Source organism: Cydia strobilella, chromosome 1 (assembly GCF_947568885.1).
Source record: "Cydia strobilella chromosome 1, ilCydStro3.1, whole genome shotgun sequence".
In the NCBI taxonomy this organism is placed as follows: Eukaryota; Metazoa; Arthropoda; class Insecta; order Lepidoptera; family Tortricidae; genus Cydia; species Cydia strobilella.
The window spans coordinates 29,582,360-29,599,833 of record NC_086041.1 but is presented as its reverse complement, the minus strand read 5'-3'; positions in this window follow the sequence as shown (position 1 = coordinate 29,599,833).

The following is a 17,474-nucleotide window of genomic DNA, read 5'->3' as shown; positions in this document are numbered from 1 at the left end:
TGCTTTCTATATACCTAAGCATTTCCCTAAGTAGGGTATAGTTATATTCTCAAGTAAGCATTTTAAAGACATATTTTTAGTTATTAAAATCAAATGTGCAAAGTAAAAAAGCGAAAATGAAATTCCCTAGAAGAGTTTTTCTACTAGATAATATTTTAATATATCGGGCAATGCCATTTTGTCTTCAAAATGAAATATGCATCGCTTTGCCAACAGAGCAGTTTAAAGACCTTTAGTGAGATTAAAAGAAAATAGTTTCTCATGTAATATAATGTTAGGAAAGGAATGAACGTACTACGTTCAACGTTCTGTTGTCTTAAATACCGTTTTTCGAAATTCGATTTGTATACTCGAACTTCGAATCACTTCGAATTTCGATTTGTATATGCTAAAAATAGGCACAAGAAGGAGAAAATAAAACAAATATAATGTATAATTTGTAAAAGTTTTGTGTAAATTACTAACTACCCGTGCGAAGCTTGTTTTACAAGGGGGAACGTTGTTGTTTAACCGCTTGTGCTAATATTTTCAAAGCACGAGGGTTAAACAAATTTTGCCCCCGAGTTAAACACAAAATTTTTCACCACACCACAGCCCGAAGAAAATATAACTATAAGATATCAAAGAAAATTAAACCAAATGAAATCTAAATAAACATTAAATATTTATCATTCAAAATCATTATTTAAAAGTCAATTCTACCAGTTAACATAAGGAAACAACTCAAAATTTGCATCTGTTTACTTGCCCCACATGTGGATAAAATGCAATTTTCTCATCAGTTTTTGAACAATCAAGAGAGCCTTTACCAGCTGGTGTCGTAAAATTTTTTTTAAATAAAATACGTGGCATTTGGAAATCTCACAATAATAAGATACTTATTCCCCTATTTTTAGTCTGTCCTATGTTTTTTTTATTTCCACGCATTTCGTACAATTCAGTACATACATAATCCCGTTGAATGTACATTTTCATATTATTACGTAGCACAGAAGCTGTTTCAGGGATTTGCTTTGGTAAAATATGAGCCTACAGCTCAGAGACTATTCTGGACTTACAAATGCTTTTTGTAATATCGCGTATTTTGTGACAATCAGTTGACTTTAGCAGCTGACTTCTTTGACATCGCTATTTACATGTATTACCTAGCCATAGATAAGATTAATAAAAGAAATTCAAAAATGTTTGATAATGATAAAGTTAATAAATTATATTTAATAGGACCTCAGAAATTCTGCAGGGACTCGCTACAAGTTGTATAAAAATGCGTGAAGCAGATAATTTTTTGTGTTCTAATTATTTACATGCAAACAGGATAACATTACAAAACAATAAATGGCATTAATCCGTGTACTACTTCTGAAACGCGCTAGCAAAAGATTTATGTTCATATATAATTTTTAGACACAGTAATTATATAATATATAATAATAAATATATAATATATTTTTTTTGCAGAATATCAATGGTGTTTTTAAGAATTTTCTTGAAACATTACTTAGACTCATACCAACAAACAAAATTATTTATTTTATTATTCTGACAAAAGGCTAAAATTTGTAATAATATTCAACACCATTTTTTATAAAAACGGGAATACGACATGGTAAACAAAAATACCACGATTGAGTACGAATGTACCATTGCGTTTCCGATATAAAATAGAAGAATAAAATTATATTAAACGAACTCGCCATGTTGTTACGTTCGTTTTAATCATGAACTAGGTAGTATTATTTTACTACACGTTTTTTACAAAATGCATGGTCTCAGTTCGGGGCGAATATTTTTATAAAGGCTTACATTTTTTAAATGAAATATTTTTAAAGTTTCAACAAACAGAAACGTCTGCAAACGATACTATTAAGCTGTGAATAAATTTAAAAGTGGAAAAATTACTTGGGTGAGACTTCAACCCACAGCCTCTGGATCGAACCCACAGCCTCGAGGCTTACATAACTTTTAACAACAAAAAAAATTGTTTAATCATCCTTTGTTTCTTACATTGTTGAAATTGCTGCTATCGAAAAGGAATTTTAAAAAGCATTCACTGCAATTATTTCAGATGTATTGTCATAACCCGCTACTTTATACAATACGAAAAATGCTACCTACGAAAAAAACACGTTAAGGTTGCTGAATCTATGCCTTAGTTGGAAACATTGCATGCGTTAGCAGCGTCGGCCTTGTGGGCACTGAGCTTCGAGTATTGCCATGCTCGGTCGCTTAATACCAGCCGATAATACCAGTCTTAACGAGCCAGTAGCTCCGAGCCGTCAAACCGAGCATTAAGCCTACTAAGCTATAAATAACCAGATATTCCCGGTCCAATTTAACCGTCGAAGGTGCTGACGTCTACTGGCGGCTTGCCAGAGGCATAATCAGGCTGGCCTGTTTATGTGCCATCGATTAAACTAGTGAATTGTGGGACTACTTCGTCGTACTAAACAGTCGGACATCAATTAGGGCGTAAGGTCATGTAAAAAATAATAATAAATAAATACATTTTTGGGGACAATCCAACACAGACTGACCTAGCCCTAAACTAAGCAAAGCGTAGCGTGTACTAGGCGACGATATACATACCTATATAGATAAATACACATCTTAGGAACAAAATATGTTCATGATAAACACACAAATAAATGCCCTTACCTGGATTCGAACCCGGGACTACCTGCTTCGTAGGCAGGGTTACTATCGACTAGGCTAGGAGGTCGTTAGTAAATTAGATACCTACCTTTTGTGACTTCAATCAAACCTACGCATTTTTGTGAATATTCCTGTCCAACATTCCTGCTTTCCTCCATGTGACGCCAGTGCACTAAAAAAGAGGAAGTTAACAACGTCAGACGAATTGGTTGGGAACTTTTTTTAGTGTTCATATTACAGCTACTGTAAACAAAAAAAAGAACAGTAGAACAAATTTGGATTTATCTTATTAAGGATTAAAATAATAGTTTGTTAATTTGTTACTCGTTATCGTTTTTGTTAATTAAATCTAATTAATTTTATTTTGCTTATTACTGCTCACCCTATACCTATAGATAGTTAAATAAGTACGTATCTTACGACGCCAATAATAAATCTAGATAGTATATAGAAAATTCTACTCTTTTGAGCTGCCAAAAGTTGCAAGATCCCGTTGATTTGGCGACATAAAGTCTCAAAATGCTGTGCCAGAAGGAATGGTGTCGAGCGTGCTTGAAATCTCTCTTCAAATGTCAATAGGTGAGGGAGTTGCAAAAATGTGACGGCGATATTGACTGAAAAATTGACGAGTCTACCGCAAATTTTTTTGCCTTTATTTTCGACGTTTCGACATAACAAATGTCTAATATATCCCTTATAAAAAAGTGAATTAAAATTTTATTCAGACAGAATCGTGGATACTAATTATTAAACTAAATATGTTCAGTAAGTAGTAGGAATCGTAGGTATTAAAGAACGAAACGTTACATAACGATAATCGTTTACTGTCGTGGAAAAATCATACGTGTTTGCACTCAGATTTTAGATTAATTATAGTAAAAAAATACTTCTATAGATCTATAAACCCAATTTCAAATGATTTAACCCTTAACTGCTTAAATCTGCAAAATATTCAAGAACGAGACATAAGTTAGTTGAATAAATTTAAACTTTTCTTTTTACTTCTAGTTACTTTTGACAAGTTTTAGATTTGACAAGTTCGAGCGTTCTCAAATTAATTTTAATTAGTTTTAACTTAAAGTATGAATTCACTACGAAGTACTTTAACAATTAAAATACTAGGCACTACTTTGGAAATTCCGACGCAAAATATAAAATTTCGAACACCTGATTTATTTAAATTTAAATTTATGTCAAATGTTGTATTCAATTAATACATTTTTTGTTTTAACGTTATTAAAATATAAGTTTAAAAAAACTAGGTAAGGGTGGTTCTTATAAGTTATGTTTTTCTACGGGGCATCCGCTTAATGTAAAATGTACCACTAAAAACAATGTTTTTTTTTCAGATTTTTTGAATACATTGGCAAGTCTTTAAAAAAGGTATCATGAAGCTTTTAGGTAGAATGGTATAAAACGGAGATTACGATAGTACCTTGTAAGAAAACGCAACACACAGCAGCCTGGGTAAATTTTACTAAGAACTTTGCGCAAGATATTATAAAATTGTACATTTTACTAGATAGCATTAGGAAATTTTACAATGTTGCTCCGCTTCGAGCGCGCTAGTGCTAGTATTAAAATATGTAAAGCAGTTTTGCTGCGAAATAGTGTTCTCATTGCTCGAGGTGGTTAAGGAAATTCGTTATTTGCAGGAATATTTTAAGCGTAGTGGGTATTCTTAAGACATTCCGTTTTCTACTAATATACGTCAAACAATTTTTTTTTATCTAATTTGTGACTGCAACAGCAGTACTATTCTTAAATAGAGAATTCTCTGAGAATATGTTTGCGGTTGCGTATAATTGCCACGACTCGTTTCATACATTTTGTATGGGTCGCGGCAATTAGACCGCAGACATATTTTTTTTTTATGATCGAGCTCTATTAAAAAATTCAAACAAAAAACTGAAGCCGAATGGCGACCGCGCGATTTGTTAAATAGGTCGAATATGAGTACACACACATATCCAGAAAAACACACCTCAAAAACAAAACAATACAAAGAACAAACATATAGAAGAGGTAAACGACATGGTATACTACCTCTATTCTCTATAGTTCCGGAAAGTCAAAAATTCGATTGTGACTTATATCGGCAAAACCAGTCTTAACAGAGGTTAATAATAGTAATTATTTGTTTCACCATGTCCTCAAGTTTCGGGAACAAAACACACATTGGAACCTAAGCCTGTGTATGACCCTTTCACTCGCATAGTTATGTTAGACATAATTCCTGGATCACTTGCATAATCCCTCCAGCGGGATCTTCATCGAATAGCTCTCCAACTTGTGTATAGTCGTATTAAGTGGCTTAAGTTTGGTTCGTAGAAACTTACACCATACCGTGCCCAGCCCATGCTGGGCAGCCCCATGGCTCCTTTGCTAAAAGATGTATGATTGCCTAAGTACAATGGTAGTTAAAGAAGAAAGGGCCAGTTTTTAATATGTTATCGATTTTTTTTCGTCAGACTTCGATAAAATTTAATGGTTAGATAATTCCCATTCTGTAGCGCAATTTCAACGTATGTCCTAAAAAATCTTTCACTGAGGTACGAAAAGTACCTATGGTATTTTCGAAAGGAATGGAAAACTACATATTTTTTTCTTGGGACTGGTTTTGTATTCATCCCGCTCAATTGAGCCAGCCAAATTATATCCAAATCTAACAAAAAAACAGGGGCCGATTGCATAACAACTTGTAACTAATAATATTAGCGAAAGTCTCTTTTAAATCAAAGGGATTGAAAAGAGACTTCCTCTAATATCATTAGTTACAAGTTGTTATGCAATCGGCCCGCTGCGACCGGGAAAGCGCTAAGTACGAGTAAGTTGAGGTAGAGCAGCAGCGGTCATATTTTTAGCACAGGCATATTTTGTTTTACAAAAAAGACTATCATCATTTGCAGAGAAGAAACTAGGCTTTGTTGAGTTTAGGTTAATACCGAAAACATACAAGTAATTGACGGTGACAATGCCCGCGTCAATGCCGCAGTAGTCTTGTTGCACCAGTAATGCAGCTGCTACCCGTGCGTCACCTTACATTGACGGCTGAAGTCACGTCCTTACATTTTCATAAGTACCGCCAAACTAATTGTTGCTACTAGAAAACAAAAGAAATTATTTTTAAAATCGATTTTAAAAATTTCAAAAATCGCATGCTCCACTCAAGAAAGAGCTGAAGACGACGGTTCGAAACCGCCTCAACCACTGCCATTTCAGTTTACCTATATAAAGTAATCGTTGACGAAACGATTTACATTTATATTTAATGAATCGACGATTCGGTGTCAGATGAATCACGTACCGTTAAGTTCGAGCCAGTTATTTGCAACTTAGGATGTGGCGAGGGAAATCAGATTCGACGAAGCAGATTAAGAGATAGTCGATTGCGCAGTACTGCTTCGCTGCGCCATTTAGTTAGAGTATCTACCTAATGGCTCTGTGACCTTGTAGACCTCGACATTTTGAAAAATTTCCATAACTGAACCGACTTAAAAAAATATATGTATTCATCAAGCCTGATGCTCAAAAAAAAATCAGGGAAAGGGAAAAGCGACCTGTATCTGTAACTTTATTCTACAAAATCGAACACTCTAACTAAAGTGACATTTGAAGTGACCCGCGACACGGTGGCGCCCCGCTCCTAACGGCGAATGCACGCGCGGTAGTCCCCATTGTAATTGTGACAATTCTTTTGTCTTAAAATAATTTAAAATGAAAACAGATTATAACTACTTACCTCGTACAAACAAAAAATTCATTAAAAAACATAACTTACTCGCACATCGCAATTTAAAATTTATTTCCTTTAAAACATCTTAATTATATTGTTTTCAAACTGAAGAAATAAAATTAGAACAGCCATTCAGTACAGCTTATTTTCAACAGAAACAGAAAACTGTTTGTAATAACCAGTAATCAACCTAAAAACGCATTGTTCGAAAAAAGGCAGGGGTGAAAAACTCGGTCGGATTAACAATTATGATTAGCGGGGTAAATGAAAGAAAAACAAAGGACGCGCGGCGCGCGGCAGTGGTGCAGATAACAACAGTTAAATTGAATTTTCATAGTGAAGGTTTGCAACCGCTGGGCTAAGTGGACGTACGGTTCAGCAGTATTACAAAATTAATTTTGTTTCATCGATGACTAAAGCAACAAATAATAACACGCGCACCGAGGGTTCCGTACATGTACACAACTATTACAATGTATCTCATGTACCTAACTATAAACAGAAAACACTTTTGACCAGAAGTATCTAAGCATAATTGTGTACAGCGCCATCTATCGGCAAATCGGCTAACTAATTTGTGCGACTTGTGTAGCCCCTGTAGGTATGTATGTTGGTTTTTCAAGGATAATTCTTTATCATGAGAACCGATTTAAACAATTTTTGTTTTATTTGAAAGAAGGTGTGTTTATTCTCGTCATCATCATCATCATTTTCCTGTGATATTTATGATAATTTTATGTTATGTATAAAATTGATCAGTTTTCACATTTTCATATTTCATGTTTCATTTATTGCATATTCATGAACATAATTACATAATAAGATATTACAGATAAGTTAGTCAATTCATGACACCCATTTTCTTTCATAAATCAATTATTTTCACTATGAAATATAAACTTTTATAAAAAAAGATAAACCGACTTCAAAAAGGATGAAATAAAATATTATCCTTTTTAGGGTTCCGTGTTTAAGTATATGCGTTACCAACTGATATGTTTAAAGTCGGTGCCAAGCCAAATTTTAAACCATATATTCATAGTGATTTTGGTGCAATTCGATAAAGATGCAGCAATATAAGTATGTACGTTGGATTACCTAACGCAGCGTACTACGTAGGCGAACATCACGCGAATGCGAAGCGGCGCGGCACGGCGCCTTAATTAATCCTTTGATACCTATATAGAAGTGTCCTACGTGGGCGATCTCGTTGCGAACGCGAACGCCTCGGGCCGGCCGCGCCGTGCCGCGTCGCTTCGCTTCGCGTTCGCGAGTGTTCGCCTATGTAAGACGCAGCGTTACACGACGACAATAAACGAACTTTCTGTACACCTCAGAACAGAACACACGGTTGAACCTTCTTGGCGCAGTTCGTACCATGCTTGTCGGCACGTTAGTGTAAATCTAATACGTTTTGTCGTCGTATTTTTTTAAAGAGCATTTCTTACTAATTCTTGAACAGTCATAGCACGCAATTGGGACTGAGTTATTTCCTGTCGCTTATCCAGAGGACTACATTTCAAAATATAAAACAATTCAAGGAACCTTCATGCAGTATTTCAGCTAAAGCGGTTCAGTTGTTTAGCCATGAAAAGGTAACAAAGAGGCAGACATAATTGCTTTCACGTTTATAATATTTGTACAGTTGTAATGGGATTTATAGACATAAAGCTGATCATTTTTGACTGGTATTGTTACTACTTTGAGTACTTGGCTTGGCACCGACTTCAAACATATCAGTTGGTAACGCATATACTTAAACACGGAACCCTAAAAAGGATAATATTTTATTTCATCCTTTTTGAAGTCGGTTTATCTTTTTTTTATAAAAGTTTTATTTTTCCATTTTTAGTTTTAAGACATTGTTAAGAGCACGACGCATGAATGAAAAACATAATCATATTTAAAAACTGTAAATTCGTAAACTTTATTAAATAATCAGAATTTTCCTCGAGTCCGTCTGGGAAATCATTCCTGTCACTAAATCCAGTCTCCGCCCCGCCACTGACCCAATCCCTCAAACCCCCGATCACTCAACCTCACAGCGGAACCTCACGGATTCCATCATCAGATCAAAACCAAAAATATTACGAAAACACCTTGGAGAGGTAACTTCTTTCAAACAGAAAAAGAATAACTCAAATCGGATCATGGGTGCCGGAGTAATCGCTGAAATCATTATCATCAAAACAATCATCATCATCAGGTCCACTTCATCAAATTGGTCGTTTTCGAGAGTAAATGCTCAAGTTGCTTATGAAAACACCCAAATCACCATACATGTGCCTTTAAAAATTGAGGAGTTCCCTCAATTCCTCAGGGATCCCATCATCAGATCAAAACCAGATTAATATGGGACCAACTTGGAAGTAGCTCCTTTCGAACAAAAAAGAATTACTCAAATCGGACCACGGGTCTCGGAATAATCGGTGAACATACATAAAAAAAAATAGCCACAACCGAATACAGAATCTCCTCCTTCTATGAAATTGAAGTCGGTTAAAAAACAGATTGCTTTAGAAGCTCTTTCAAATGATACCCCACTTTACCTAGTATCTAGACTTTGAAATTTTGCCCCCTTTTAATATTGGTCATTTTGCATAGTTAATAAAAAAAACATACTATAGATGTATTTGGGTCAGCGTTGTTCATGACTTCCAAATTTCAAATCGATAGCTTAAGTAGTTCTCGAGATATTTAGCGATAAACGGACGGACAGACGGACATACTCGCAACATAAGGGTTCCTTTTGTACCTTTTTGGTAGGCAACGATGTGTCCGCCGGACACATCTTTCAGACAGATCCGACGGACAAATCCGTACGTGTATGGCTAGCTATTGAATATGTTCGTGTTGTATAAATGGTTAAGTAATTCGTTATCGACATTGTAAAAATGCGTTTGAATTTTAGTACAAAAATGTTTTACCATTTATTTTAAAAGAGCTTAATTATGCGTCGTTTTACGTTTTATGACACGTTTTTAATATGCCACATACAAAACTCTACAGCCTCGTTTAATGTTCAAAGAAATCGCACAAACCACATATCCCTAATTAAATGTGAAATGTGAAGGTTAATTAACCACGATGAACACAATTAACTAATTATAATTTAGGGTTCCAGGTTTTGTTCACACAATTTGTCTCAATATTAAAATAACCTTGTAAACCCAAATATTCGGGTCACATTGGTATACCCTGCTTGGTTATACTATTATTTTGTGGGCCATATTGATGTGTGTTAGGCCTAAACGTTTTTGTCGTTCCGCATTAGGCTGAACTAGTCATCTCTGCAGAAGTAGTTACAAGTAGGTAAGCTGTTACCTACTAATACAGTAGAACCTCGCTAACTTGAACCTCGAAAAGACGAAATCCTCATTAGCACGAAATAAAATGCTATTCCCGTCCCTTCAGAGCCCAAAACCTCCATAACTCGAAAGATTTAACTTCATTAAGACGAAGTAACCAACGATTCCCTCGATTCGATTTATTACCTCTTCTTCTTCTTTTCCTGTTACCCCCTGCTGGGGTTTAGGGCTCAAATCTTGTTCTTCCATTGACTTCGGTCTTGGGCAGCTTGATTTATTACCTCTATAACTCGAGAAATGAAATTTGACCTCAACAACTCAAAAAAATTGTAAACTTCACAATTGTAATAATGTGGATATGAATTTAATCAAATAGCAGGCCAATTCGAGTTTTAGTTATTAGATCTGCTTTGACGTTATTGGTTGAAGAAATGTCACTTTTGACACTGACAGATCAGTATCATATCGGAAACAGATCGAATAACTAAAGGGGCCCACTGACTATCAGTCCGCCGGACGATATCGGCCTGTCAGTTGTTCGGAACTGTCAAACTTTTGTTCTAACTGACAGGCCGATATCGTCCGGCGGACTGATAGTCAGTAGGCCCCTTTAAACTCGAAATAACGAAATAATGCTTGTCGGATATCGCATGTATGGAACCTGCAAGCGAAATACTTTAGGTACAGTCAAGGTACTAAATATCAACTTAGACGTGTCAAAAGTGAAGTTTTTGTTTGAAAAACGTCACTTTTGACACTGACATATCTAATCCATATCGTTTCTTGACCTAATATTTAACGTATCTTTAAGTTCGAATCGGGCCGAAAGTGCCAAAGATATGGATACACTTTCTTAATGTATGGGAATGAGGTCGTATTTAATACCATGACTGTATAAGCAAACACTCATCTTTACTTTACATCTTTACTTGTCATTAAAAAAATAAAGTCATTTATTGTCATTTGTTGTTGGTATTTTACCAACTTTCATGATTAGTATAGTTTTTGTTCATCACTATACACCTTATAAGAAAGTCCCCCGCCGCGTCTGTCTGTTTGTGTGTATGTATGTTCGCGATAAACTCAAAAACTACTTAAATCGATTTTCATGCGATTTTCACCTTAATAATCAAATTTTAAATTTAAATGTACGGTGGGATTGCCTCTCTTTTATTGGTCTACAAAAAAGTCGATGGCGATGGTAGGCACCTATGTCTATCTTTTAAGGATAACTTACTATACGCATTGTTAACTTCTAAGAAATATCACATATACTTAATATCGAATTTGTAAGGCTATTTACACGGATACAGTATTAATTATTATAATTATTATCCAACTAAATACGTTAATTAGGTATATTGAGCATTTCACACAGATTATAATGGTCCTTTTATAAATCTTGTTATCGTAAATTGAAAGTTTCACGCGTAAAATTCCACTGGACTATATTTTTTTTCAAATAGCATGGGTACGCTGACAGATGTCATCTCAGTACCTAAAACACTATAACATTCCCTTTAACATAACTTTGCCCACTGTCACAGTTCAGTAAAAGCGAAATAACTTTAAAGTAGGTAGTTACAAATACACTTTCTTCAGAAACTACTTTTAGTACACGGTGGGCAAAGTTATGTTGAAGGGCAATGATATAATGTTTTACTACTGCTTTGCGAGATTTTGCGTTTTATAGTTATAAATTATATGGAGATGACATCGGTCGCCGTACCCATGCTGTTTGAAAAATACTATAGCTGCCGCACCAAAAGTGACTCGATTCGCGAACGAAACGGCTGGTACCAGGCGCAGTCACCCCCGCCCGCGCCCCATCACCCTTCACACTGGCCTACAACGCGTGAAGCCACTTCAGCTACATGTATCTACAATTCCTGCGGCGCACGCGGCCCAAGCTACGCATGAAAAGGGCCACGTGCCCGTACCACAGAATAACTAATAGCCCGTACTTTCTTTTTTTAGGGTTCCGTAGTACCTCTCCTACAAAGTAAAGCGGGATGATTTTTTTCGTTTAGCCGTTTGTACGACCAAGTTCGTACCAAGAGAATCATATAATTGTAAATTGAAACGAGTTTCACGTGGCTCTAATTTCTATTAACATTTCCGAATAGTCATTGCGCGAGTTTTCGTCCACTTGACCAAATTTGAATATAAGCCTACATTGCTGCATAAATTTGGACTTTTTGCAATCCTTATTGTCTAAACAATATATCTATTTACATAAAAATTAAATTTAGCTAGTAGCAAATAAAAAATGGAATATCTTATTTGCTATACTTGCAAGTGGACGAAAACTATTAGAGCATGGACGGAAACTAGCGCAATGACTATAAGTGCAAAATAAACGTTTGCAACAGACTTACTTAATATTCGGTAAAAGCAGTCATATTTTAGAATAAATTTGAAAGCATAGGTAGTTCTGTAGTCGAAAAAAGGGCATAAGTTCAAAATAGTCAAATGATATATTCGTCGTTTTTCACCAGCTAGCTACGCTTAACCCCAGCACCGCATGAAATGTATCGAATGTGCCCGGATCTTTCATCATTTGGAAATATCAAATGTATCGAAAAGTCGGGTCGGAAACATTATTGCCAAATATATTACTTTCTGTTCGGAGTTGGATATAGGTACGTAGTGCGGCTTCTTAACTTCAACTATGGTCCTACCATCCGGTAGAAAGCACGCAACTTGGCATGCATGCGTACCGTAAAATGGGGTGAGTTGGGTTATGAATTGTGAGAGAAGGTTTGAAAGGGGGGTGAGATGTGTTTTTAGGGCTACTGCTACAAAAATAATGTATTCCAATTTAAAATGGAGCTATAGTAATACTCATAATAAAAAAAAACGATCCAACAATCTTCCAAAATCAACTTTGTATGAAATCCCATCCCACCCCAATTACGAGGGACTACGGGGTGAGGTGTTTTTTCCTGTTTATCGTCAAAGTTATGAAATGGAACTACCCAAAATAAAAATAAAACTAAAATACAAACGTCCGGAACACTTATTATATACACCATTCAGTTTGCATATGTATGTTTGTATGTGTAGTTTGCGTATGTATCTGTATCGGCCATATTGTATTGTCGGGAGTTTTAACAATTTCTGTTAGTTTTCGAGCTCTTCGTCGTATTTTTGGTTTTAAATTGTGCTAACATTATATAAAAATTGTTTACTGAAACTGATTGTGCATATTTACAAAAATACGACCAAGGAAACAATACCTATATAAAACTTGTACTATATTTTGTGGAATTCTTGCCTACCGATATGAAAATAAAGAAAGGAAGTTTATGGCGAGATTTCCTTTGGATCCTGACCGGTAAGCAAGAAATTGGATAATATTTAGTCCCGTGTGACGTGAAAGCACGATTGTATGCTTTATTCGTAATTTTTTTTAAATAATTGTTTTGTTCGTAACACTAGAGCTACTCTTGGTAACTATCAATAACTAGGTATTTTTCATTTAAAGACAGTGGATGAAACGGCGTCACTTGCAGATTCTGTTCGGCATTTCAAGCCGATGAGCAGACAAGAAAGGGCGACAAATATAATTGAAGAGAGTGGCATGCAAATTATATTATAAACTAAAATAAATGTCATATACGAAGGAAAAAATGACCAAAGCCTCCAGTATCCAGAGGTGGAATCGAACCAGCGTACCCCGTTTACCGGACAGGTGCCTGAACCGCTCGGCTAACCGGTCACGGTGGCATCGTCGAAATTTCCAAGTACATGACAATTTCCCGAAGGCTTGTGGCGCCACCTGGCCATCTCTAAGATAGAACAGTATGGTTTGACCTTCTAACTGAATCAACTCGGGTGATTACGGGCTAGCGAAGAGAGATGGCGCTGCCATTAATACTCTAAGAACAAATTAAATTATTTTCTATGAAAATATTTTAATTTGTGTTTTTATTCAAGTAGACACACTACTATCTAAACTTTAAACTGAAATAAGGCTTGGGCGCCACTAGCCTTCAGGAAATTGTCATATACTTGGAAATTTCGACCCATGCCACCGTGACCGGATAGCCGAGCGGTTCAGGCACCTGTCCGGTAAACGGTTCGATTCCAGCTCTGGTCACTTTTTCCTTCGTATATGACATTTATTTCAGTTTATAGTTTAAATAGTAGTGTCTACTTGAAAAATAAAACACAAATTAAAATATTTTCATAGAAAATAATTCAATTTGTTCTTAGAAATTATATTATGTTTCTGTTTTACTATAATAATGCAATGAATGTAGCAGACAAAATGAGTCATTTTCTCTGGAGTAGATAACACTGCCAATTTATTAAAGAAACGTCCGAGCAAGGCGGCAAAGCAAAATAGGCTTTGTAATTTTTCTAAATAAAATACTTGGACTGCAAGGTTATTTGCAGTAAGTTTCAAATTTCATTGAAACACTATATTTTACGTGTTGTATTGTAAAATATAAATAATGAACTTAAAAAAATACAAAGATTATAACGCAAAATAAATAATGCTATTTTTAACGATCTCTGCTATAGTTGAGAAAATAGTAGTATCTACAGTTCGGACAGTTTTTTTTTATTAAAAAAAAGTTGTCGATTGAACTGTCAATTGATATTCGTTATTTCCATATTAATTCATTGAAATTTATTTCGTTTTGTTTTTGTGTTTTATTACGGTAATTAAACTTAATTGTTAGAATATCTTAAGAAAAGATAAGCGAAAAATTGATGAAGAAGGATTACATTTTTTCAGGTTGTATTTTTCCTCCCTAAATATGTTCTCACTGCTGAGATGAAAAGTCTTGTGTACTACACGAGATCAAAGTTATTTACATCTCGTGTGCTTTTGAGTCCCTTGCTACGCTCAAGATTCTAAAATACTCCTCGCTCGTGAATCTATTATATAATCTTTCGCTTGCACGGGACTCTAAATATTTAAGCACTCGAAGAAATATCAAACTTTGCGCTCTTGTTGTACAAATAACTATTTTCCCGGTCTATGTAGTAATGTACTATGTAAATATAGAGGTGTGTTTTGATACATGTGAGCATTTGGGCCGCTCCGACATATCTGATATCGATTATACCTTCGAAGAGTCTTTCAGATGTTTTATTTTTAGATTGCATTCGTAACATACCACCTACCACTTCAGTGAAACTGAAGTCCTGGTTGCGTAGACAAGATGCTAATCGTTAACGCTCCGTAGCGAATGAAACGCAACTGTCTCCGTCGCACTAATATGGAAGAGTGAAAGAGAGAGATAACTACGCTACGCTACGGAGCGTTAACGATTGGCATCTTGTCTACTCAGATCGTTTTTCTATAAAATAAGAGATTTTAGGACGTAACAGATATGGATAAAGAGTACGTGAACTAACTTCTATTCGTCATACATACGTTTTTTATCATCACAGACTATAATTCAAATGTATCAATTTACTTAACCCCAAGGAGTAGAGTTTAAAGTGTCATATCGTCGTTAGTAATATTAATGGATGCCGCACTAACGTATCAATTCTCATAATTGAAGACGCCACCGCATACATTAAGGGGCGGTGGCATGACGGTGTGTACATTTAAATTCAATTAAATTTAGGGATTGTTGAGTTTCCTTCGCCTTGCGGGCGCAACTGAGCGTTCGTCTTAATGGTTTTGCAAATGTAGCATTTTATCAATAAAACTGATGGAGACTCACCTATATAAAAGGAAAGCTGTGAGTACAGCGCCAAAGCACGAATTTTCTTAAACCTTTCAACGCCTCTATAACCAGTAATTATTTAACAAATCGCAATTATGTAGTTGCTATAGGTATGCGTAGTAGTGCCAGTAGTTATGTAAACAATTTTATACATTACCTTACCAATCGTTTCGCGTTTCGGGCTCGGAATTGTCCTGTGCGCGATCAAGCCATCGAAGAGCGTTGACCGGAAAACGAACACATCCGTCAACATCACGCAACAACACGAAATAAGGTTATTCTACTAAAATGCATAACCTAAACTGTTGAAGATATGACTAAATATGCAAATTAAAATATACTTATTTATATTCTTTACACATTTTACAGTTCCACCAAGTTTTTTTATTCATAGGCCAAGCAATAAGAAGGTATAGAGGGAAATGCTAGGAACACAATTTTTGACTTCGTAGCTTTGTTTGGACTAGTTAGGAGATGAACATATTAAATATCAAAAGTAACCGTAACCCTGGTGCTGGGGGGCAAGGGGGGTTTGAAGGTTAAATTTTTCGGTTTTTCGATTATATCTCGGAAACTATGCGTCTGAGCGACATGGCCACTTACACAAAATGAAAAGTGATTTAATTTGTTACAAGTTTTATTAGGTCAAGTTTTTTGATATCTTGTATAGTTTTTGAGATATCTGCTCTTGAAGGTTTATTTAGGGCTCATTTTTATCTTGATTTTCTATATTAGTGAAGCTGGTAGGCCGGGTTTGGTTACGTTTTCGTATAAATCGGGGGTGCTGAATTCATTTATGGTATTAACATTGACACCATTCCTAAGTGCTGGGGCACCAGGGTTACGGCCGGGGAGTTTTGAGATGTTCACCTCCTAACTAGTCCAAACAAAGCTACGTAGTCAAAAATTGAGTTCCAAGCATTTCCCTCTATAAATTTTTTTGGGCATTCATTTCCTGGCTTTTGAGGGCGCGAAAATAGGGTCAAACGTTTTTCGCGACGAATCGCCGATCAGCTTATGATTTAAAAAAAAAACCCGGCCATGTGCGAGTCGGATTCGCCTTTCTAGGTTTCCGTACATCACAATTTTTAACAATGTTTTATTTTTGTACGTGAAACGCCTTCAAAAACCTGAATGGGTCGGGTCAAAAACCAGATGTAGGTAACTATAATAGCATAGTTTGTAAATCGATGTTTAGGGAAGAAGCCATTACTTGGAACTGAATGTACCGCTCACAGAGATGGCGCTCATTTTGCACTAGAAACGACGCATTCAGAGCTAAAATAACCCTTATGCGCGGTATTTAAGGATTTAAGTAAGTAATAAGTAAGTAAATAAGTAAACACTTCATTGTATTTACTTAGTGATCTCATCAGTCCATGGACGTATTTAGAGAAAGGGAAGTCATTTGATAGATCTTACATAATTAGTACAAAAATAAAATACGAGGCATTATAAAAAGTTTGTAAAAATGAAAATGTGGGATTTTTCACAGATATTTTATGATTGATCTTGTTTGATGCCACTGTGTGCGAAAATGTATGTACAAAACTGATGCAAAGTAGCTCGGATAGCAAGATCAAATACCCCAAAGCCGAAATGCCAAGGCCGAAAGTCGAGCATTGCGTAGGGTTTTGACTTGCAGGAATCGGCAAGAAGCAGGAACGTATAAAACACAAATTTAATTAATGAATAAATCACTAGAGAAACGATTTTCATGCTGATAAAATCCAGTTGTTCATACAAGATTAAATAATACAAATAAATTATAAATGAGATTTTAGGTTGGCCCTAGCTATGTATACATTGACATCTCTTTTTTTGTGACATTTGTTTTATTTATTAATTTTATATTCTATTATTTGATTTCTGTTCTAATCTTAAGTTGACGATCTTTTAGTAAAAGCCTTTGTTTTATCCCTTTTTGTAAAATACTGTGCCTTTTTCTTTAAGAAATAAATATATCTAATCTAATCTAATCTTTTATATTTGTAATGATTTTTTGATAAAATTTACTCTTGAAGTGCTAGATTTGCCACCTTTTTCCTCATACTTACATAAATAGTGTGCGTCGAAATGTGCCAA